The sequence below is a fragment of the Diceros bicornis genome, chromosome 6 (genome assembly GCF_020826845.1).
Source record: "Diceros bicornis minor isolate mBicDic1 chromosome 6, mDicBic1.mat.cur, whole genome shotgun sequence".
Taxonomy (NCBI): Eukaryota; Metazoa; Chordata; class Mammalia; order Perissodactyla; family Rhinocerotidae; genus Diceros; species Diceros bicornis.
The window spans coordinates 16,359,233-16,383,162 of NC_080745.1; positions in this window are offsets into that span (position 1 = coordinate 16,359,233).

Sequence of the window (23,930 nt, forward strand, 5' to 3'; positions counted from 1 at the left end):
ACCATCACAGGGGCAAAGAGGAAGGTCCTCCAACGGAAGATAAAGAATCCAGGAGCTTTGCAAAGGCAGTTGAAATGCTTATGCTCAGAAATCACGGGGTCCCTTGTGGACGTGACTTTTGGGATCATCTCAAGAGCCTCTCCATATATTTCCGTCATCCCAAATGTGAGAGGCTGTTAAGATCTGACTGTCTCTCGAGAGCTTGGTTGAGTAGAATGCCTTCTCCACCCATGGTACCTAAATGGATTGAGGCAGGAGAGTGGGTGTAGATAGAGGGAAGAATTCTTTTGGTTTTCTCTGTCCGCCAAAGCGAGGCATATTGGTACCAGAAATAAGCTATAAATTTAACATATTCAATCCAGCATATCTGTGTGAAAGGCTACAATGTCCCGGGTAGTGGGAGTAGGGCAGCAAATAAGACTTCGTTCCAGCCTCAAAGTAGTTCATGGTCCCATGCATTATATTTGCCTAAAATAAATCAAAAGTTTATAAATGCCATTAAGACTTAGAAGCAAAGTGCTAAGGAAGAGATTAAGTTTTGGCTCAATGGAAAAAGTGGGGTTTTGAAAGGTTCAAAGATTCAAAAAGTTTCCTCAGTCTATGAAGGGGATGGGAATTCTCCAGATGCATATAGTGGCGATTTGTTTCATCTGCCTAGAGTCCATTCTCTTCTGGTAACAGCGTCTTGGTTTTCCTTTGAGGAAATAGTTTCTTTCCTAATCTCTATCCTCATGGGCTTCTTGCCTCCCTTCCCACCCCTCCTACCAGTCTCCCAGCTCCAGGGGTAACTAATCAATATAGTCCATCCTGTTGACGATACTGACTTCTTCAGGGACGCAGGCACGATTATGTTGATGTAATGAGATTCAACCATGACATTTGTGAGAACGTTTAGAAGAGAGAAGTTCTCATTGGCTATTGTTGCTAAATCAGCGGGATGTATGTTTGAAGCCCTTGATGGTAGTTCTGGAACCAGAGAGTCAAATTGAGAGAGACATTCATGATGATGTTGTTTAAGTGCCTAGATCCAGCAATGCCCGAAGTCTACTCTCCTACATACAGGAGATAATACATTCCCTTTGTGATTAAGCCATTTTGATTTAAGATTCCGTCACTTATAAGCAGAAGAATCCTAAGGGAATAGCTCTGATTCAAAGAGGAGGAGAAACATTACAATGGCAAGTCCTTTCTTCTGGGAAGGTCGGCAGAAGTGTGGCCTCTCAAGTAGCATTGCTCTCTCATCTCCAAGAAACCATGCGCTGCCTGGAAAAAGAATATTCTCCAGGGCTGACGATCTATATGGAGACTTCAGTAATTCCACCAAGAGACACTTCAACTTGTCCTCTGAGAGGCTCGGGAAGTGCAGAATTTTCACATAACACACATCTCCGCTGAGCAGGCCCCAGAGTAGAGAGAGATGGCAACATCCTCAAGGTCAGGTTCTGTCTAATAGTGAATTAGATGTGTGACTGTCTAAATGAGCAGGAAGCATTAGGGGTCCCCACTACTTGTCCCCTGCACCAGACTCCTAAGTGAATCTAGGCCTCAGGTCACTCTCTTTTCCCCACAACTCATCACTTCTATGGACCTGTAGTCCAGAAGGCCTTTCCAAGCAGGGGATATGAGCATGCAGCTTCTCTTTAGAAAAGTCTATGGTGTTCTCCATCGGCAAGCAGGATAGGGTTCAAACTCATATTGCTGCCTTCACCACCTGGCCTCGGCGTGCCTGCACCCTCATCTCTGGCCTTCCACTCCATGGACCCTCCACTGCTCTCAGAGGACCCAGTGCTCTTGACTGCATTCTTTTCACATGCTCCCACCCTTGCTGCGCTATCTGATCTTCATCTTTGAAGGCTATCTTGCCGTGGATGCCCGGGGAAGTAGTGCTGGAGGCCTTCACGAGCTGTGCCCTGTAAAGAAGCCATTCTTAGGTTTCTGCTGGCTTGAGTAAGACAGTAGCTCTTTAAGGCATCTCCCCAGTTCACAGACGCATGTCTTCCAGTGGAAAAATCAAGTTGGGTTTGTCACTCTGACTCCACGGTGATGATGCTTCCCACCAGGACCAATGCTTTCTTAGGTGTCTGAGCACCGGAATAAACACAGGATCAGATGATCCTCCTTCATTCAATCATTTAGAAGGGTCATGTTTGAGACTGGGGAGAAGAGAAAGGGAGGATCGCCAGGACGTTTTTCTGAGTGACATGCCGAATCCACAGCTTTGCACATAGGACTGTCCAATTTGAAAGGCTGGCCCCAAGGGAGCTGGATGTCTCTCCCAAGCCCAGGATTGGAGGGGAGACAACAAGCTCTTGAGTATGATGTTTGCCATTTTTATAGTGCAGAGCAGACAAGACCCCCTTCTTATCCTGTCCTTTTGTTCCCTTTCCTGTAAATCAAGAATTCTGTTCTTTTTTATGGTTCTAGACAAACCGTAGTGAAAAGATGCATGTCCTAGGCCAGGATCCCTGGAAACTGACCCTGAGATGGAGATGTATGTGCAAGAGGCTTTGGGGGAGTAATCTTGGGAGTGGGAGAAGCTAGACTGGGCAGAGGTATAAAATGTGATGCAACAGGGGACTTGCTGAACCCACAGGGAGCACTGAAGCCAGTGTGGCCCTCGAGCGTTGTCCCAAATTGAGGCACAGGGGCTGGCCCTTTGTACCCCTACCCCTTCAACCACGCAGTGAATGCAAGATGCTCCCCCAGATGAGAGCGTGAGCTTGGGACAGGCAGTTACATTTAGCAGAAGGCAGCTCCCAGAGCTGTGATCCCTGGCGGTCGGCACCGGGGGAGCTGAGGGGCAGGCACCTCAGCCCTGAAGGGGCATCTGGGCAGGCCGCTGTAGCGGCCACCAAAGTGTGTACTTGTGCAGAATAGCCGAGGAAGGAGGCAGATTTGGCCTGGTCCATGGATCTGGAAATTAGTGTTTCTTGTAGGAGGATCACACCAACTTGCAGCCATAAGGACTGCAGTGGTGTAACAGCTACCTTCTGAGGTCTGTGTGCTGAGTCAGGCCTGGGTGAGCACATTATTTATACACACTGCTCCTTTAATCTCCACAAATGCCCTATGAAGTTGGTGTCCGATTAGGAAACTGACACTCAGACAGGGATTAGGTGACTTGCCTCAAATCACAAGGCCAGACAAGGAGGGAGAGAGGAGCTAGTGCTGTCCTGTCTGACATCAGAGCCTGACACCTTGCGACTGCCCCTGCTCCCTCTGTATCTGACAAGGACAGGCTGGCAGGATGCAAACGGCTGCCATCAACTGCTGTCTCAGGTGTTCTGGATTGGGGACAGTGGCCAGGGACTACAGAGATCTGGGGACTCTTGCTCGGTCTGGGAGAGCGTCGGGCACCCATGCCTCTGTGATGATGTCGAGGGCCATCTCTAGATGTGACACCCACAGTGCTGGTTCCCTGCCCAGAAATATGCAGGCGATGCCGGGAGCCTGCATAAGCACCTACAAGGGTCCCTGAAGTCCTGCTCACACATGGAACCTGCTCATGTGGAGGCTTCCCTCCCACCCAGGACTGCGCTGGAGTCACTCCTCACAGGCCCGTCACCCAGTGCTCACGTCAACTGTCCCTCTTTCTGCTTGCCTGACCCCTGGGGCTCTCAGCCCTGCTGTAGATGAGCCCACACCCAGCCCTCTCCCCTGCAAGGGACCTGAGTAGAAGAGCCATCAATCAACAGGTTTGGGAGATGCCGTGGTCCTAGAGAGAGGGGTTCAGGCCCTCTCACCTGCTCTGGGCTTGCATCATACTATTCCCCACAGTCTCAGCAGACATTAGCAAAGAGTACAGCACGCACCTTCGTTTGCAGCCCCAACTCACGGCCCTCAGAACTGGTGTCAATTCAGGATTTACAGCAGGGGGATGGGCTACTTCACATGAGGGCCGACTCCAGGAGTCTCGAGCGGCTTATTACCAGAGCACAAGGTTTCTAGATCCCACCCCGTGGACAGAGCCTGTGCTGTCCACAGTCCACAACACAGCCTGTTGTGGGGGCTGTAAAAACTGAACAAGAAATTCATGAAGACACTCAGGGAGAAAACACACACAGACATGGAAAGTCTAGTGGTTTAAAGGACTTTCAAGGTAGTGACAGGCAAAACAGCCCCAGGCGGTGCTCAGCCCAGTGACGGATGTTACAAAGGACTAGCAGCTCCCGTCACGCAATACACACACCCTGTCACGGTCCTTGTTTCACAGTGACTGCACAATCTCCCTGAGGGGCAGGTAGGGCAGTGTGGACCAAATGAAGATGGCCATTAGAGAGGGCTGATGACAGCCACACTCACACAGGCCGAAGCTGGGCAGGACTCAGGTCCTCTGACTCTTGAATCTCATTTCCCAAGTGCTCCCTGACCCCATGCTGCTGGCAGGATCAAGTCCAGGCTCCGGGCCTTCCCCTACCCGGTCCCGCCGACCCTCGCTGACACCTCCTGTCACCCTCTCCTCTCCACATCCAGACTCACAGCCAGGCTCCGCACTCGCTGTGTTCTTTCAGGCCTCGTGTCCTCGTGCTGGGGTCCCTCTGCCTGAACTGGACATGGACATCCCTTTTTACTCTGCCCAGCTAATCCATCCTCATCATTGTTAATGACCACACCCAATGCCACCTCTAGGTAAACTCTTCTCTAACAACCCAGCTAAATGAGGTCTTCCCTTGCTGGCACGCAAACAGCACTTCTGTGTTAATTTTATGTCACCACACCTCACAATTCACACCAATAACATTGTATTAGTTGGTTAGTTACAACAGACTCTGAGCTCCCTGATACCAACTCAGACCCCCCCTTATTCCTGGTAACTAGTTTGAAGTGTGGCCCAGAGTTGGGGCACAGCAGGAGAGTAAGTGTGTGAGAGACTGTAAGAATACGTGAGGGAAATTCAAAGTCTGTTTGACTATTGGATACATGATGGAGAAGCTTTGCATCCCAGAAGCCATTTGTGGAGATTGCTGGACACGGTGTCCACAGTAACTGCAGCATTAATTGTCATCATGGAAACTTCTAGAAACACTGAGTGATGGGCTTGACTCCGGGAGGGAGAAGGATGTCTGCCTTAACTTGGCAAGGACTGAGGAGGGTTCTGTTACTGTTTCTCAGGGTGGTGACAGTATGGAGTGTCCACCCATGTCTGCGCTATAGGAAGGCAAGGGGCTGGACCTCTTGAACTTCCCTTCCACGATTTGGAGAACTTCAGAAATTCTCATTTATTGTTAAATTTTTTTCAGAGAAAAAAATGTGGATTGAAGCACCGTCAGTTTCCCTGGAGCCCTGGGGTCAGCAGCATCTCTGGTCCACACCCTCACTTGGTGACTGCACAGGGAGGTGGTCCCCACAGCTTCCTGTTCCCCCCACTCTTTCCGGTCTGCATAGACGTATGGGCCCTGAACTCATTTCAGAATCAGTTACAGACATGAGCAAAGATAACAATCCAAGATGATGTGGCTACAAGTATGCGGAGAACCAACAAGAGGTCCAGGGACAGTCTGAGGACACAAAAGGGACCAAACACAGGTGCTGGGACTGGGTGGGCTCTATGCACAGGACCACTCTGAGGCAGTGGAACAAGGGTTTATGCTGGGTGATCCAGGCCAGGCACTTAGCCACTCGAAGATCTAGATTTCTTTGCCCTGTAAAAAGGGATACTATTTCACCTAATAATAATATGAATCCCTGCCCTAGTTCCTCCCAGGATTGTGAAAGAAGAAAATTGATGTGAACAGGCTGCTTTCCTAAACAACGGAGAGCTCTGCAAATGTTAGTCATTCTTAGTAAGAAATGGCAAGACTATCAGGAAATTGTGAGGTTTGGCCTAAACAGTAAATGCTGGACCTCTCTTCCTAAAACTTCACTTTAAAGCAGATGGAAATATAATTTTTTTTTAAGCAGAGGAATGACACACAAAAAATGGAGAAAGCATGTCTGCCTAATTTTTTGTGAGTGCCTATTGGGGATCTGCAGGCATGCTGTCGGTTTTGAACATAAGTATGGATGGCTCCTGTACTTATCCTGTTTAGCAAATTCAATTTTGACGTAAATTTCATTCAGACAATTATTATCCATTTGCTAATTTGATTTAGGTTCCTATGCGTTTTTTTGTGGGATAACTGGAGGAATCTGTGGCCGTGCAGATGCCCTGAGCACGCCTGAGTGCAGCCAGCTTATGAGAAGTCAGAAACTGTGGGCTCCTGAGGAGCCCCCGACATTCTAGTCAACAGGGCAGCTGCTGTGAGTGCGGGGTTGTCAAGCAGATTCTGGGGTGATATTCTCAGAAAAGGAGTTGTGGAAAAGGTTGGGAAGACCCAGCCTTCTCTGAGCACCTTTGTTTACATGACAGGGACCCTGCAAAAATCTTTGCCCCAGGTCCCATACACTTTGGGCGGCCATACCTGAACCTCCTTGAGCTGGCTGCTCATGCTGACCATCCCGTGGTTGAGCTTCACAGTGTCAGTCATAACCCCTTCGCCGTGTCCTGAGGGGGGAGGGATCCCTCTTGACTTCTCAGGCAGGGTTTCTGTGATGAGCACTTAGCCACCCCACCAGAGGCGCGGGTTTCCCCGAGGTCAGTCTGCCAGGGCTACCCTTCTTGGCTTGGGAGGCGGGGCTTATTGTTTCATCTTTCTCACCTTTGTTCTGGATCAAGGGGATAGCCTAACCAACCTTTTGTAATTATTTAATTGGTCTTAAACCTATTCTAACTTACACATAACTTGCTGGCTTTGCCTCACAAAGGTTTTCTGGCATTTTCAACATCTGTGTCTCCGAGCATCAGTTGAGAAAAATGTGGTCCCAGTCTAGGGCATTGGTGACAATAGTTCTTTTACTCATTCATTGATTTACTCTTTTCTCTATTCTACAAAAATCATTGAGTGCTATATGTTCCAGGCCCTGCCTTAGGGACTGGGGCTTCAACAATGACCCAAACTAGCAAAACCTCCAACCTGGTGGAGCTCACATTCTCAAGAGGCCAGACAGACCACAGGTGAGTAAAATATGTAAGGTGGTGGATGGTGATAAGTGCTACAGAAAAAATACAGCTGAGAAAGGGGCGAGGGAGTGTTTGGAGTAGGGTTTGTTATTTTATGAAGGGTGGTCCATGAAGGCTTTCCTGAGAGGTTGATGTTTAAACAAAGGCCCAGAGACAAGGGAGCGAGATATCTGGATGGGCTATTTTGTTGGTGTTCCAGGGGCTCATTTACTGATGTCTCTTTGTGTCAAGCAGTGCTCTACACAAATGGGACACAGGGAGGGACCATCTGGAGCCTATGCGCCTCTTCTCCTGCCTCAAATGCAAAAGGCCACAGCTTGGGATCGTGTGATGATCACGTGCTACTCTGGGTTCCCAGTGCAGGGCCATCCATACCCATAGTTGATGCTTGGGCAGCATCTTTTAAGTTTCCAGAGCTACAGAGGGCTTTCAGGGCAGGGAGGATGTATCCCTGAAGCTCTGGAGACATCTCAGCACGATCAAAAATCTCAACTATTAAATTTACAGCTGGTTTCGTTGCCAAGTAATACAAGTTATCAAAGCTTCATTCTCTTTCCTAATATTATTCCATCCCTCATCCTACCCAAGAGATGAGGCTCAGAGACTGGGTGGGGTCAGAGGTGAGCAGAGGGCAAGGTGAATCTTCAAGTCAGGCGAGGCACTGGTTGAGGGTGTGGGATGGGCAGCATCAGGACCGTGGCACGTAGGGACAGCTGGCTTCAGATGCACCTGTTGGGGTCAAAAACTAGACACTCACCCAGGCCGCTGGGGGAAACGGGAGCTATTTTAAAGAGACCTATGGTTGCACGCGGAACTGCAGGGCATCAGGAATGAAAGCACTCCAGGAGTTGTTTACTTTCTCCATTAAATTTTCTATTTGTTTGCGTCATTGGCCTGAACAGCTTCACCATAGTCTGTAGATAATTTGGCAGAAACTAGTTGGGGAATGTGTAATGAGTACTCTCGCTGGTGCAAAGATCTCTCATAAAATGAGGAATTAGGATTTGAAAAAGCCACCGTGGGAATGTTGGCTGTAGCAGACACTTTGATGCTGCTCTGCACCTTCTGTGCGCAGCTATATCAGCTGCAGTGGCGGCTTCCACCTCAAGGCGGCTTTGCCCAGGGGCCTCTCTGGCGCCTGGGTCCTGGGTGCTCACTCTGCCTGCAGGCAGTGCAGACAGCCCAGAGCGGCTGGGATGTCACGTCCCCAGGGCAGCCCTCCAGCCGTGAGCACCCTGCCTGCTTCCCCATCTCTCTGCAGGACCCTTCTTTCAGAGGATGTTCTTGTTTCTCAGATGGTTCCCAGGTGGATTGAGCCCTGGTCGTGCACCTATTCCTTAATTCACTCTTTCCCGCTCCCTCTCTACTCCTGCTCATGCTTCCTGGGATCGCGTCTCAAATACCTCACCTGTAGCCAAATCCTCAGCTCAGGGCCTGCCTTCAGGGAGCTGCAACGAGGACTGCGACCACATCTGTATTATGAGGATATGCTCCCAAGAAACAAATGCTGTGATTCATATATGATTCATAAGAAAGCCAAGAAGTCATACTAACTTTATTAAGAAATAATAGTGATAAAGGCACACATGTGCCTTCTTGCTGTGTTTTCTTGAGAAAATCTGGGGATTTAGGATAGTCTCTGGACATACTACATGATTTTCAAGTGTCTACTGTAGATGCAAAAAATCTTAACAAAAAAACAAAATAACAACTTGAATCCTACGGTACATGAAATTTATCATTCACCAGGACCAAACATGATGTATCCCAAGAACAAAAGGTTAATATTAAGATGTAAAAATCAGAACATAAATACAGCCAAAAAGATGTTGAGATAATTTGATAAAAATCAGCATCCATATTTTCATTCTAAAAAAAAAAATCCTAGAAAGATAAGAAAGAAGGAATCCTTGACCACACATTCTAGTAAGAATTATACTTTTTACAAGTGAATTATTATACAGTTCTTAAAACAAAAATTAGGAAAGAGAACAAGATAGAAACTGATCACAATTATGAGTTTATATTGTCTTGGAAGTCAAGGATGTAAGATATGAATTATAAATAAAATAATTTTGGAAAAGAGCACTCAAATGTTCATTATTTGAAGGTGGCATAGGACTAAACTTCAGACGATCAAATCTCTGAGAATAATAGTTTAATAAAGTGGCCCAAATTGTTTAAAATGATAACCTTTCCACACACAAGTACATAGTGCTTAATTAGGAAATACAGTGGAAGTGGGGATATCATTTGCAGTATCAAAAAATTCGAAATCTCTAGTGATAAGTCTGATGACGTATGTATAGGATCTAAGTGATGAAAATATTTCCCCAGAGATGTAAAAGAGGGTTTGGATAAATGCAAAATCACTGAAGGTCTCTGAATCTTGTAATAATGACAGCTTTTCCCAAATTAACTCGTAATTTCCATGTAATTCCCATGGAAGAATTATATGAAGTTGATAGAAAACTTTTTGGAAAAAGCAATCCTTATAAAACATGCATATCTGTGATATGGAGAGCCTCAAGAAGGGAAAGATCCAACTGAAATGATCTACGCTGGGAGGGTTGAGCAGGTCTCTGGAAAACAAAGGCCTTGCAGGAGCAGCTGTTTGTGGAGGAGGAAGGGGGTGCAAACCCACAGCAGAAGAAGATGTCGAGGAGACATTGGGGTTCAGTTTCAGGGATCACTTGGATTTGGGAAAGAAGCGAGTTCTTCTCGTGAGATGGAAGGAAAGGAAATGAGGACGGGTGCAGGGCTCAGAGAGAGGATGTTGCAGGAGTCCTTGTCACTCACTTAGCTTCCTTTCTTTTTTCTATACATTTTTTCACTCATTAAAGTTGTACATGACTTTGTCCTTAAAAACGCCACACAATATAGGTGAGATAAAAGTTCCCCTTGACCACATCGCCATCCTAGTCATCTGACGCAGTGGGGAATATTCTTATACACGTCTCTGTGTGTAGATGTGCAGTTATTTTTCGGGAGAGTGAATGGGAGGCTACATTTCTCAGGCAAGGAGGAGGTTTGATCCACTGGGTTGGGGAGTGGGGAGAAGTAGGAGTTGAGTGGAGAAGGGTTGGGTCGGTTTGGTGGGGAATAGGAGCAGCAGATGGATGGGCTGCTGAAAGCAGGCTCCTAGGCTGGTCCACGGCAGAGCCAGGGCATCTGGACAACGAGTGGGTGTGCTGGTGATAGCTCCCTATTAGAACCAGCCCTTAGCCCTAAATCTGGCTCCTCTGAGGGCCAAGGGGCCTCTCCACCCCTCCAAGCCCAGGAACCACCTCGTTTCTTTCCCCAGGCAGGTAGGCAGGCATGCTAGTGCTTTAGGTTCTCAAAGTGTGTTCCTCAGGCCAGCAGCATCAGCACCTCCTGAGAACTTGTTGGAAGTGGACCTTCTCAGGTGCCACGCAGACCTGCTGAATCAGAATCTCTGGAGGTGAGGCCCAGTCATGTGTCCTTTAACAAGCCCCCTGGGCAATTTAAATGCACACTAAAGTTTGGGAACCACTGTTTAGGAGTGTACCGATGGAAGCCCCACCACATACTCCTGTAGACACTGTGATCATTCCTTTCTCCAGGTGCCTTTCCCAATCTTCTTACCGTCTTCTGTGTTTTGTTGTCTAGGGTTCATCAAACCCTAAACAGACTCATTTTCTCGGTTGTCATCACAAAACTTCCAGGAAAGTATCATTATCCCCAGCTGGAACTCCAGAAGTTAAGTAACTGCCCAAGATGTCACAGTAGTCAGGAAGTACAAGGCTGGGCGCCATCTCACAGGGCACTCGGGGCAGCTGGGTCCCCAGCCCCAGCCTAGATCACACAGCCCAGCCCCCCCCAAATATTCCCTGCTCAGACTGGGCTGAGCTCAGATGGTATAGACCTTAATCCCTTTCCCCATCTCACTGTGGATTTGCAAAGAAACGTTTATTTTTCCAGATGATTCTCAACCTAATAAATGCTAAACCTAAAATAACTTACTTATAGATATTTTGACAGGAGAATTCTGGGTGCATTTAAGTTAAACTCCTTTCTCTCAAGTGTGCAATGCCTTCAGCCCACACGTGGTCATCTCTTTGAGTAACCAGGGTCAGGAGGGGGCCTGGAGGGCTGGGTCATTTCCAGGGGATGGAGACAGTGTGGCGACACAGTGACCATCACCACGGTCACCAGCTGTGCTGTTGGCATGGGCTTCTCCCTTCCCAGGACTGTCAGGCTGGGCTGAGACAGACCTGAAGACATATCCCTCAGCTCTTTAGATTCATGGTCAAGCCTTCTGGTGTGGTGAGCCTGGGGAGTGGGGTGATCATTTTATACAGGGCCTCCCTATCTCTCAACATCCGACCCCCGCCTCTGCCCATGCATTCTAGAATTAGTTCTATAGTGATGGTCCATTCCAGTGAACTCCAAGTGGATTGACTGGTACTGGGGACCACTTTTGCTTCCCCTCCCCTCCCCTCACCACCATCCTCTCTCCTCACACACCTTCCATTCTTACCCAGGCCTTGGAAGCCCAGCTCACATGGTTCCTACTCCCTGCACCTTAAGGCATTGGCACGCAGGACTGAAACCGCTCACTGCTCTGTGTCCCCTGCCAGAAGAGGGGCCCAGCTCCCGGGGCCCTCCTCAGAACAGGGCCTCTAGGAGTGAGGAGCACATGTGGAGACCCACCCCAAGACGCTCATGTGGAGCCTCAAGCAGAATATGCTATCCACAAAAGATGGCTCTTACAGGGCTGCTGTCAAGGCAGAGGGGCAGACACTGTCCAGGCATCTTTTGGGGGCTGTTTCTTTAGGAAGCTCTAATTGCAGAGTGGCTTGGCTTCTTGAAGCCCTTTCATTCTGCTCCGTGAGGTCTTGTAATCCCTGGGTGAACATTTTTCTGGCACTGCTGTTCAGCATCGCTCTTCTTCTGCTCAGGACAGACTGTCTTGGCCAGCAGGCTAGAGATAAGCAGGTAACAAATCACCTGTTGTAAACGTGTACAAAAATAAGGCTGAAGGAGGAAAAAAATAAAGTTTATCATCTTACAAAAACACCCTAAGTGCCTTGGAAGAGGTCCAGATTTGAATATGTGAAGTGACACTAAAAAGTGGCTCCAGGATGGTAAATGTCCCAGAGTCTTTGCAGCATAGAGAACAACCATGGGACCAGAGGAATTTGGGGTTGCTGTAGAAGGACCGCAGTGCTGTTTCTCTGGTTAAGCTGATCGTCTTGGGTGGAAAAGCATCCAGGTCTTCAGACCACTAGCACAGGAAGGCCTACAGGCATATATCCAGGCCTAGACTCTTCCCTTACAGAGGATCTGCGGGTCTGCAGGAAAATGAAAGTGCCTGTGTTTCATTCAGCTCACCCACCCACCCATCCAGATACAAGAGGTGACCTTGACACCCATGCGAGCATTGAGGGCCATGGTGTAAGGAACGTCTGTGACTTCACAGTAGTTGACTTCACTAGGGCTCACAGTAGTTACCTGCACCTCTGACAGGGCAGAGGTGGCCCTGGCCATTGTGGCCTTCTCAGATCGCTGTCCTGATTGTTAAAAGGAACCCCGCTACCTAGGCTTTTCTTTTTCAAAGGAAAGCTGTTTTTAAAATCTCAAATATTGAAAGAGAAAACAAAGGGCAAGAGATATTCCACAGGCAGGGAAATCAATTTCAAAGTTCTTACAGGCTCGAGCTGTCAGTAATCAAAATGGGGTTATTTGAATTTAATTATAAAAGAAGAAGAAGGAAAAGAGTGATTTGCCCTTAGGATGCAATTTTAAAATATTTATGTGAATTCTTTTGGCAATTCCTTTGATGTGTCCCAAGTCTCCTGGTACATCCTTCTGTGAATGGAGCGTGAATACGGGAGCCTCTTCTTGCTAACTGCAGAGTGGCCTCTAAGCTACTGCAGGCATTTCAAACGTGCTAATGTTTTTCTAAAGAGATAAAGCTGGGTGGTCTGGAGGGGAAGTTAATCTCTAGTTTACATAACTCTCTAGAGTGCAAACAACAGCCTTCCCTGCTGCTCTTTACCCTCTGCCTTGGAGATTCACTAAAGGCACTCCATTCCCTTTCATATTTTCTCCAGACTGGGGGGTGGTTCCCCTAGTGGAATTGAGTTATTTTCTTGTAGGTAAGGTTAAACCTTAACTCAATTACCCATAGAATTCCAATGGTTTAATTTGGGCAACTGTTGGAGTGAAGAGACTTGTGAAAACAGAGTCCTGCAGACGGCCCATTTATACCCATCAAAAAATGAACGCATGGATGCCAGCCCTGGGGAGGGCTGAGCGTGCTCCAGGGACAGACACGACACACAGCACGTTGTGTGTGGCGCTGGGGGTTAGTGTTAAAGTGTCGGTGCATTAGGCCTTGTCACCAGAAGGGCTCTGAGACTCTGGTGTTTATTTTGGTTCCTACGTTTCAATTAGAACATAATGCATTGTCCCATTTTCTTCAGTTGATTATTTAATCGCAAGATTATGGGCTATCATAAAACCTTCATTGCTCTCATATTTCTTCTTGGCAGGGTATAGAAAAGTTAATTTGGGATTAGATTCAGAAACATTTTGACTGAGCCTTCCCATTATTTATCATTCCAGAGGCACTGACAGTGCTAATGAATGTCTGGAGTTGTATATCATTGTATAAACACACAGCTCCCCCAAGGTGGTGCCAATTAAATCTCCAATGGAGGATTAACGAGGACCCATCCAAAGGAGAATAGTGATCCCTTTGGACAACTTACCAGAGGCTTGGCCTGAACGCAGCGCTATGTGGCTTGTGGGGGAGGAATCTGCTCCTTTATGGCCTCCGCTGACTCCTGCAGGGGCTTCTGCTCCCCAAGATGACGTTTATCTTCGCTGTAGCTAAGGATATGCAGGCAATTGTGCTGATGTGGCACACGCAGCCCCACGCAGTCTTGGGAAGAGAGCAGATACTAAAGCAGTCCGGGTGCTGGCTGGGAGCGCGGGGTTGGAACCGTCTGCCAAGAGATGGGGGAGGAAAAAGATTACATAAACACAAGCTGGATTACAAAGTAAGCTCCAACATCGGCTGAGCAGGTCCATTCTGGAGTGAGACATGTTCTATCTCCATCTGAACAATTAGTGAGGTTGACAGGTAGGCGTTCTGTGGGCTGTAGGCAGCTGGGGGACCTGTCAATCCACTCACTCACCGAGAGGTAGCCCTGAAGAGCTGTCTGTGCAGACTATTTATTTTTAAACTGGATTTGTTCCTTCTATTTGTTTGTAGTTCCTCCCTGTTAAAGTAACGGTCTCAGACTTTGTCTCCCCATTCAAGGCACCAAAGGACAAATAGCAACTGTCTTGAAACGCTGTCAGGGAAATGAAGATCTAGAGGGTACCCTGCCCCCAGAAATGATATGTAGGGACCAGCTCCCCATCCCACCCAGAGTTAGCAGTCAGCACCTCTTAAAGCCCTGCCCCTCAAGATCATGGCTCTCTCTGGCTTTAGGATGGAATGAAAGTTGACTGTAAGTCAAAGTTCAGTTCAACAGCGATTCTCCCACATACATTTGAACCAAGTCCCACACAAGAAGGGGAAAGCTGCAGGGGCAAGAGGTAGTGAAAAGGTGGACAAAGCCAGATTCTACACAGCAGAACTGGGTTGTTAACATCATTGCCTTCCACTTCCTTGTTCCTGCACTAGGACACCAAATTAGAGTGTCCAAGCCATTTGCCAAAGTCACTCAGCTACTAGAAGACGGCGCTGGAGGTGGAGCCCTGACAACCGTGGTTCCTGCTCCCCGACAACTGCAGCACCCCTCCAGCAAAGGCAGGGCTCTGTCTCCCCAGGAATGCCACTCTGTGCAACTGTGTGAAATCAGCATAGGCTCGCTTCTGCCTCCATTTGGAAAATGTTGGTATTTATTTTACACAAGTAAAACATGAATATAGTTTTGCTATAAACAAACTGAATAATATAAGAAGAGTAAAAGCAAAATTTTCCTTTGGCGGGGGCCAGCTGGTGGTGCAAGCGGTTAAGTGTGCACGCTCTGCTGTGCGCGGTTCGCCGGTTCGGATCCCAGGCGCGCACTGACGCACCGCTTGGCAAGCCATGCTGTGGCGCTGTCCCATATAAAGTGGAGGAAGATGGGCACGGATGTTAGCCCAGGGCCAGTCATCCTCAGCAAAAAAAGAGGAGGAGTAGCAGATGTTAGCACAGGGCTGATCTCCTCACAGAAAAAAAAAAAATTTTCTTTTGGCCTACTACAGCCTACTTCCTTTCTAAATCTTTTTTTTTTTTTTAATTTTAGTATTTGCATGTATTGAGAAATAGGATCTCATGGTACACATTGTTTTGTGACTCACCTTTTTCATCCACTAATATGTCTTGGAGGCTTTTTCCAAGTCAGCACATATAGAGCTCCCTTATTCTTTTTAAACTGTTTAATCAATTATTGCAGTATGTATCTATCTTCATTTATCTATTCCCCTATTGATGGACATCCAGATTGCTTCCATTATTTTTCAAATCAATTTTTTTTTTTCCTGAGGAAGATTCACCCTGAGCTAACATCTGTGCCAATCTTCCTCTATTTTTCATGTGGGTTGCTGCCACAGCATGGCCGACTATGAGTGGTGTATGTCCATGCCCAGGAACCGAACCCGGGCTGCCGAAGTGGAGTGCACCAAATTTAACCACTAAGCCACAAGGCCAGCCCCTAAATCAATACTTTATTGAAGTCTAATGTTCATATGGAAATGTGCACATATCCTAAGTGTACATTTCGAAAAATTTTCACAAAGGGAACATGCCCTCTAACCCAAATCAGGTCAAGAGAGATTTTACAGAGCTCCACGAGAACCTATCCTTCCAACCTTGTCTTATGCCCAACCTCAGAAAGAAAGCTTTCATGATTTATGAGAAATATGACATTCTCTGTAGAGTTTTGTAGCCGCTCTATCAGAATAAGGAACTTCCTCTCCATCTGACTTTGCTGGCAGTGTTTGTCATGAGTGAGTGTTGAACTTCATTCAATGCCTTTTCTTCATCTAAGCCATCCTTGAACACCGAGTGTGTGACCAGAGAACTTGCCTCTCTGGGCACCACAGTGTCTGCAAACTCTAAAATGATACCAGGAACACACTCTGTGTTCCATAAATGTCTGTTTGATGAGTGAATCCACAGTCTCCTCCTCTATATCCACCCTAGGACAGTTCTGTAAATGGAAGCAGAAGCAAATGAGCATGGAAACCACTGTAGTCAATCTATCAATCAGAAAAACACCAAACGATGAGACGTCTAAGCAAACAATTATAATTATGGTAGGTGATGTGAGGGTTACTTTAGAGACAACAGTCAGAGAGCTCCTAAGGAAGTGAACTTTAAGCTAAGGGTTGAAAGAAGAGGAGGAGCTAAACTTGCAAAGATCTGGTAGAATTTGCCAGAAAAAGCAGGAAATGAAAAGACCCTGATAAAATGGGACTTTGGAAGTAATAGTAAGGATTTTAAATATTAATAAAAGTACAATGAAAGACACTGGATGATTTTAAGCAAGAGAGTAAGAACCTCTCTTTTACATATGAAGTAGGTGGTAGGAGAGGTGAGGGAGTTTGGGTGCGAAAGGAGGGAAGAGGGTCATGCATTGGAGCCACTGGCGGAGAAAGGAAAAATGGTAAAGGCTGTATTTCCCAGAATGTAATGTGACCCGTCCTGAATCCTGTCCCTCAGCTTCTGGTAGTTTTGGGAACTCTACATGTACAGAGAGAACAGGGTCAAAATGGGGCGAGTGATAGTGGACAGGAAACTGCCCTCTGACTCGCACAAAATTCAATAGTAGGTTTGCTGTTCAGTTTTCTTGTAGGTACAGTTCTTCTTAAGTTTCTGAGTAGATAACAGATAGTGAGAGAAGGTTCCAGAATACCATCTTTCCTCGTAGTGGAAAAAGGTTTGCTTTGTTTCTGGATATAAAATAGAACAGGGTGACAAATGTGCTGCCAGATCTCAGCGCATCAGCTTATTTTAGGGGAAATTTCTCACAGGTTTTTCTGTCAGTTGACTGTCTCTTCGTCTTGAATCACGTGAGTTTCTACCACTTTAGTATTTTTTTATGGGCATTTTGTTGGGGAATTAGGAGAGGTTGCTTCAAGCACTTCTCACCAGGTGTCAATTGAAATTTGAACTCCTACATGCAATTACAGAAGAATGTGTGATTGGAACTTACATAATCCATGAGGATGGTTCTGTGGCCAACTGCCTAAGAGTGACACATCACCAGGCCATGCCTGGTCCCAGTCAGCCCCACCTGATGTTTTCCTACTTCTCCAGCATGACTTTTACCTGCAGCCAGACGACTATTACTGCTCCGTGTGCTTTCCACACAGCCTGGGCTTTGGGCCCCTGTACATGGTGGCTGTCCTGGAATGAGCTTTTCCACTCCATCTCCATCCCTCTATACAGCACCCATACGAGATGTCTCACAGCATACACCACTCTCTACAGTTCTCTCCTGCGTCCTGACGCTGGCCTTTGTGCCTCTGTTCCCAGGCCCCCTGCAGCCTGGCTGTTTATTTGTGGATCATGCGCATCCCATAGACTCTAAGCTGTGAACACCGTCCCTGGGTGCAGATCATGTCGTCAGCCCTGACAAGACACACAGTGCAGAGCTTTCCATGCAGGGCCACTCAGCTAATCCTTGTTAGTTAAAGGAATTAATGTATTCCTTAGAGCAAAATGAATAAAACCCTCTTAAATTTCTTTGAAATATGTGCCAAGAAACATTTTTAATCCAGATGGTTTTATTTGATTTTACACTCTCCCATCCCTCACCTCAACATGAGGCTTCTCAAGTATATAGGTTGTGTTTTTCTGCCAAAACATCACAACTGTATATTTCCCTTTAAACTGTGAGAGATATATACACCTGTCATAGGTATGAAGAAGGCTAGCAGGACGGAAGACTGTTGTGCATATGTAAGAAGCCCCTGCTAGCGTTCCCATCTGAGCTTCAACTCTTTTACATGGCTGAAGAGAGCAAAAAGGATGAGGGGAGAAAGTGCTAGGAGTTGAGGCGAGCAATATGCAATTAACCAAAAGAGAAGGTTATTTTATAATGCACCAAGTTATAGATGAAAAAAATGAGCATATACTTTTTCTTTTTTTTCTTTTTCTTGTGAGGAAAATCTGCCCTGAGCTGACATCTGCCAATCCTCCTCTTTTTTGCTAAGGAAGACTGGCCCTGGGCTAACATCCATGCCCGTCTTCCTCCACTTTATATGGGACGCCGCCACAGCATGGCCTGACAAGCGGTGCATCGGTGTGCGCCCGGGATCCGGACCGGCGAACCCTGGCCAGCGCAGCAGAGCGCGCACTTAACTGCTTGCGCCACTGGGCCGGCCCCGAGCATATACTTCTTAAGTGTAATTCAAAAGGTCTCTTAAGGTAGTGTATTAGTCAGGGTTCTCCAGAGAAACAGCAGCAATATATGGATAGATACATAAATAGATATAGAGATATGTATATGTGTATATATATAGAGAGAGAGATTTATTGGAATTGGCTCGTGTGATTGCGGAGGCTGGCAAGTTCAAAATCTGCAGGGCAGGCTAGCAGGCTAGAGGGAGACCCAGGAAAGAGTTGATTTTGAAGCTTGAGTCCAAAGGCTGTCTGCTGGCAGAATTCTCTCTTCCTTGGGGAAATCAGTCATTTTCTCTTACGGCCTTCAACTGATTGAATGAGGCCCACCCATATTATGGAGAGTGATCTGCTTTACTCAAGGTCTAATGATTTAGATGTGAATCTCATCTAAAAAGTACCTTCACAGAAACATTCAGACTGGTGTTTGACCACATATCAGAGTACCTTGGCCTATAACATTTAGCACATAAAATTAACCATCACAGTTATTATGGGATCATATCCTAATTTTTTTAAATTTCTATTTGAACAAATAAACCCCAGCTATATTGTGGAATTCTCAGGTAATTCTTAGTTAATATTACTGGCCTCCACAGAATAATTTAAAATGATAAAAATGGAAAACCTGGGCCTAGTCAGTAGTAATCCAAGTTGCTATTGAATGCCCTTGAGAACCACAGCATTTTTGTTGCACACGTACCTGCTTCCCTGAGGAAACGTGCTTCGTAGCTGCAGCCCTCAGGCCTCTGGGCAGGGGGCCCTGGAATGTTCAGGAAGAGGACTGCCTCCAGGGGCTTTGCACTCCCAAGCCACACCTGACTCAGGGCCTTCACATGGAGAGTGTGTGCAGAGGGGCCTGACCTGAGAAGAAAGAGGTAAACAATGCCACATGCAGACTTGAATGGTGCTGGGAAGGAAAAGACCCCTCAGAGATGACAGGTTGTGCTTTAAATTTCTTCTGTTGTCTGTCTTCGGCTGTCACGTGGAGGAGAGATCTGATTTGTTCTATGGGGCCCAGAAGGGGGAAGATGTGAAAACTATGGAGGCAGATGGTGACTCAAGCTATCACATTGCATCTTGAGCTCTCAGCGGTGGCGCAGGCCTTCCCTGCTCCTGGAGCAGCTGGAGTGCCTGTCGGGTGTGGCAGCAAGGAATGAGATCAAATGGCCCTTGGGATCCTTTCCCTGCATATGGTGATGTGGATAAAGAATAAGGACCAAACGTGAGAGATGTTTCTAAGGGCAGATGATAGAGTCAGATCTCATACATGCTGGAGAGTTGGAAGGAGAGGATAGATTCAGTTGGGGTATATTGAGTTTGAAGGGTAAAATGTCATCCAAGTGGCTTGTCCTATGAGCCACTGTAAATGTGGCATTGGGGGGAAGGGAGAAGGCGAGCTGTGAACACTAGTTTCATGGTCAGGTCAGAGAGGTGAGTGAATTAGAGGATGGGTCAAATCTTTCAGGGGCTGTGTTAGAGAGTGACAAGTGAGAGCCAGAGGTCTCACTGTCCCTCCTAGGGGGTGATGACTGCGGGTCCCAATCTTACCATCGCCTTACCCATATCCCAGTAAAGGAAATAGCATCAGATCTTACTAGAAGAGGAGCTAAAGTAGGTGCTCTCTTGACGCACCTTAGGCCCTTCTCTGGGCCCTGGGAACTCTGAGAATAATGGATTACTTCTTTGTTATTTATTACATCTTCAGTGCAGATTTATGAATACGTTACTTACTTAAAGATTGTCATTTCTTTAACAAAATAGCAGGCATATCTTGCGTCAGCACGATAAAGCTCTGGGAAAATGTTCAAAAGAAAAAAATGCTTATGATTACATCCTACAACTTTGATTCATAGAAAGATAATCGTTAAAGGAACATTCATGAACTTCTAGGATCCTTCTAATATTTACATTTTTGCAGGTGTGGAAAATGAAGCCAACAGACTAGAAATGACATGTCCATAGCTAACGTGAATGTTGCATAGCCAGATCATTACTCAGTCCTGTGTTTTCTGACGTTGGGAACAATGCTTATTATTCATATAGTAATAATGCATATTCTGCTCATAATCAAGTAAGGGCCAAGATCCATATGTGTATCAAACTTCAAAGGCAATGGCATAGAGCCCATGGTGACTGTTGAAAGATGGAGTCTAAAGCACAGGGTCAGCCTGGGATAGCATGACTTTACTCGGTGCCAGTGTTTCCTTGCTTCTTACTCTCACACTCAATAAAAGGTGACCTCCCACAAACAGATGTTATTCCTGTTAGGAATCATTTTGATGAGTTTAGGTGGTCTTATAGGAATGCTCAAACTTTGTCCCAAAGCACAGCAATGGCTCTCTGAAATTCTAGAGGGCAGTACACACTCAAAGCTGTGCCAGTTAATAGCACGTAGGCTGATAAACTCCCATGCAGGATTGTCTGCAAAATTGAGCCAGAGAGAGTGGCACAGCATCCTCCTCCCCTTTAAGCCCAAAGTGTACCTTCAGCTGACCACTGAGCACGAAACCCTGAGACAGCCAGGAGAACAGTGTGGGGAGAAGAGAGTGAGGAGAGGTCTGCCTGAGATGCTGGGTAATGGCATTCGTAGTAGCAAAGAGTCAGAAGGACCTGAGAGGAGAGGAGGGACGAAGGGTGAAGGGGGAAAAGACAGGGAGGGAGGAGGTGAGAGTGTGTGTAGACTGCAGGAAGCACATAAGCACAGGGTGAATGGGGAATGAGACATGGCCTAGAGCATATAAGAGATGAAATGTTATAGATATCTGGTTCTGGAGAACGACCATGAGGAAGATACAATATTAGAGAATTTCAGGAGGATGCAACTGAGCTCTAATTGGAGGCAGGTCCGCCTATCTGCACAAATTTGGGTGAGAAGTTCATCCCCCAAAACTCTTCTAAAAAGTTAACATTTATTCCTTGTGAAACGCAAAGAGGAAAGGCGTGACGTGCCCTCTTCCTCCAGCAGTGGCCTTGGGAGAGTGCTTTTATTAGCAGCCTCCTCTTAACCTGTGCCATTGTGCCTTGTCCCAACTGTCCCACATTTCTCCTCTGTGGCCTGCTTGCTGGAAGTTCTCACCTGCTTAGATTGCTCTTATACGCACTCACACACGCACACGACTCCCTGGAAGTGAAATGGGGGAATCAGTACCAGATGTGCACATGCACCACGGGATGGATGGGTTGGGATGCTTACATGTCTCCGCTCACTTCATAACACAGCTGCTCCTTCGATTCAGTGCTGGCCATCTGTGACTCGGTGACAGTGGAGTGGTCCTCCATTGTCAGCCTTGCCTCCATCTGACTGAGTCATATACTAACTAGCTTGCCTGACTGAGTTTTGTCTCAGTTGACTGTGGAAAGACAGCAGCTCCTTCATCAAAAGTGTGTTAAAAAGGGATGTCCTCAGATACTGAGGAGGGATGATTGGTCACTAGAAATGTGAGAAGAATGATAGCTGATAATTAGGACATATCTTATCCCTTTTATCTCTGAAATTGGCAAAAAATTTGTGAAGTTTTGTCTCTTCATCTCTATGTATTTGAATTTGGAAATTTAAAGCTTACTTTAGAAAGAGTTAGGGGGTAGATAGAAGTGGAGTTTAGAGTTGGGAGAAAATTCCCATTAAGCAGAATAATTAACTCATTAGAGATGGAAGAAAGAGAGAGATTATCTGCTCTGAGTAGCCTTTCCACTCCTACCTCCCATTATATAGATGAAGAAATAGAAGGTCAAAATTGGAAATACTTATAATAGTAATAATATTTACTGCAGTTTTTACATATAGATTCAGGGAAATATATTACAAGTAAAAAGTTTGTACACACTACATTTAATCTTTCATTTTTGAGAAACTGTCAGTTTTATAAGTAATTTAAAAGGTAACTTATGTGAGTATACACAGTTCTTTTGCAGGCATTACCATATTTTTTCTCTTAGGAGATATGAGTATTTCATGTTTCATAATCTGTTCCTAGTTGTCCCACTGGGGCAACATGCAATTCTATGAAATTTTTTTCTCATTTATATTCAACCTTACTGTTCTTCTTCTTATTTTATGGACAATTATCCATTCTTATTTTGTAAGATTGTAAATGTGGTGCCATTTTCTTTCTGAAAAGTAATATTTATTATACTGAAAAATTGGATACAACCTAAACTCCTAATAATGGAAAATTAGGAATACAGTCAAGCATTTTAGCCTTATTCATGTTTTTGTTTGTATGTTTGTTTCTATTCTTTCTAGATGAGGTGTAACATCCATTCATTCAAGTGTACAAATGGAACTGATATTAAATGTACAGCACAATATATATATGTATATATTGTATATATATTAACATGTGTAATATGTGTTTATATTATCTACACATGTATATGTGTATATGTATTATATGTACATATTTAAAAATGTACATTTATAATATATTTTATAATATATAATATGTATATATTTTTTATAATACACATATATAATCCATGGAACACAACTCAGATCAAGATATAGAACATTTGTATGTCTTCAGAGGTTTTCCTGTGCATTTCCTAGTCCCAACACCCCTTCTTTCAAAGATAACATCTATTCTGACTTGAATCTCTACTGATTAGTTTTTCCTGTTGTTAACTGTCACATAAATAAAATCGTAGAATATGTATTCTCTAGTGCCTAGCTCTACTTGCTCAACATAATATCGGTGTGATTCACCCATATTGTTACATGTAGCAATAATATAATCTGGATCATTTAGCTAGGTTTTGGCTCTTATGTATAAAGCTGCTATGAACATTCTTGTGCAAGTTTTTGATGGATATATACAATCATTTCTCTTGGGCCATTTAGTCTCAACTTATCTGTTCTTTATTTTAAAACATGTCTCTTACAAACAGCATATATTTGAGTTTTGCTACTATTATTATTATTATTATTATGGTCCAGTCTGACAATCTCAGGCTATTATTAGAGTGTTTGGATCATTTATATTTAATGTAATTATTCATATATTTGCACATAAGTCTTTTGTTTTGCTATTTGTTTTCTAATTATTGTGTCTGAACTTTTTTATTTGAATCTTCTTTGTAGCCATCTTTTGGATTAATCAAATTTTTTTCATATTTCATTTAATCTTCTTTACTAATTTTTTTCTTAGTTTTATATACAATTTATTTTAATTTAATTAAAAATTTTTAAAATAAAAATTGTGTATAGTTTAGATATACAATAGGATGATTTAATGTACGTATTGAACTAGCTTTTTAATTATACATTTGTTGTATTATTCTTTTAGTGATTATCTTGAAGATTTCAATATGCATCCTTGAATTATTGCACTATACTTTAAATTGGTACTTTTATCATATCAAGACAAACATAAAACTTTCAGCTCTTATATCTGTGTATATTCCCTCCTAGTTTTGTGTTGTTGTTGTCATGTTTTACTTCACAAATGTTATGAACCCCACAGAGCATTGTTATTACTGTTGCTTTAAAAAATGAATATTCTTTTATATTTACCCACATTCTTACTATTTCTGGCACTCTATTCCTTTTAGCAGGTCCATCTG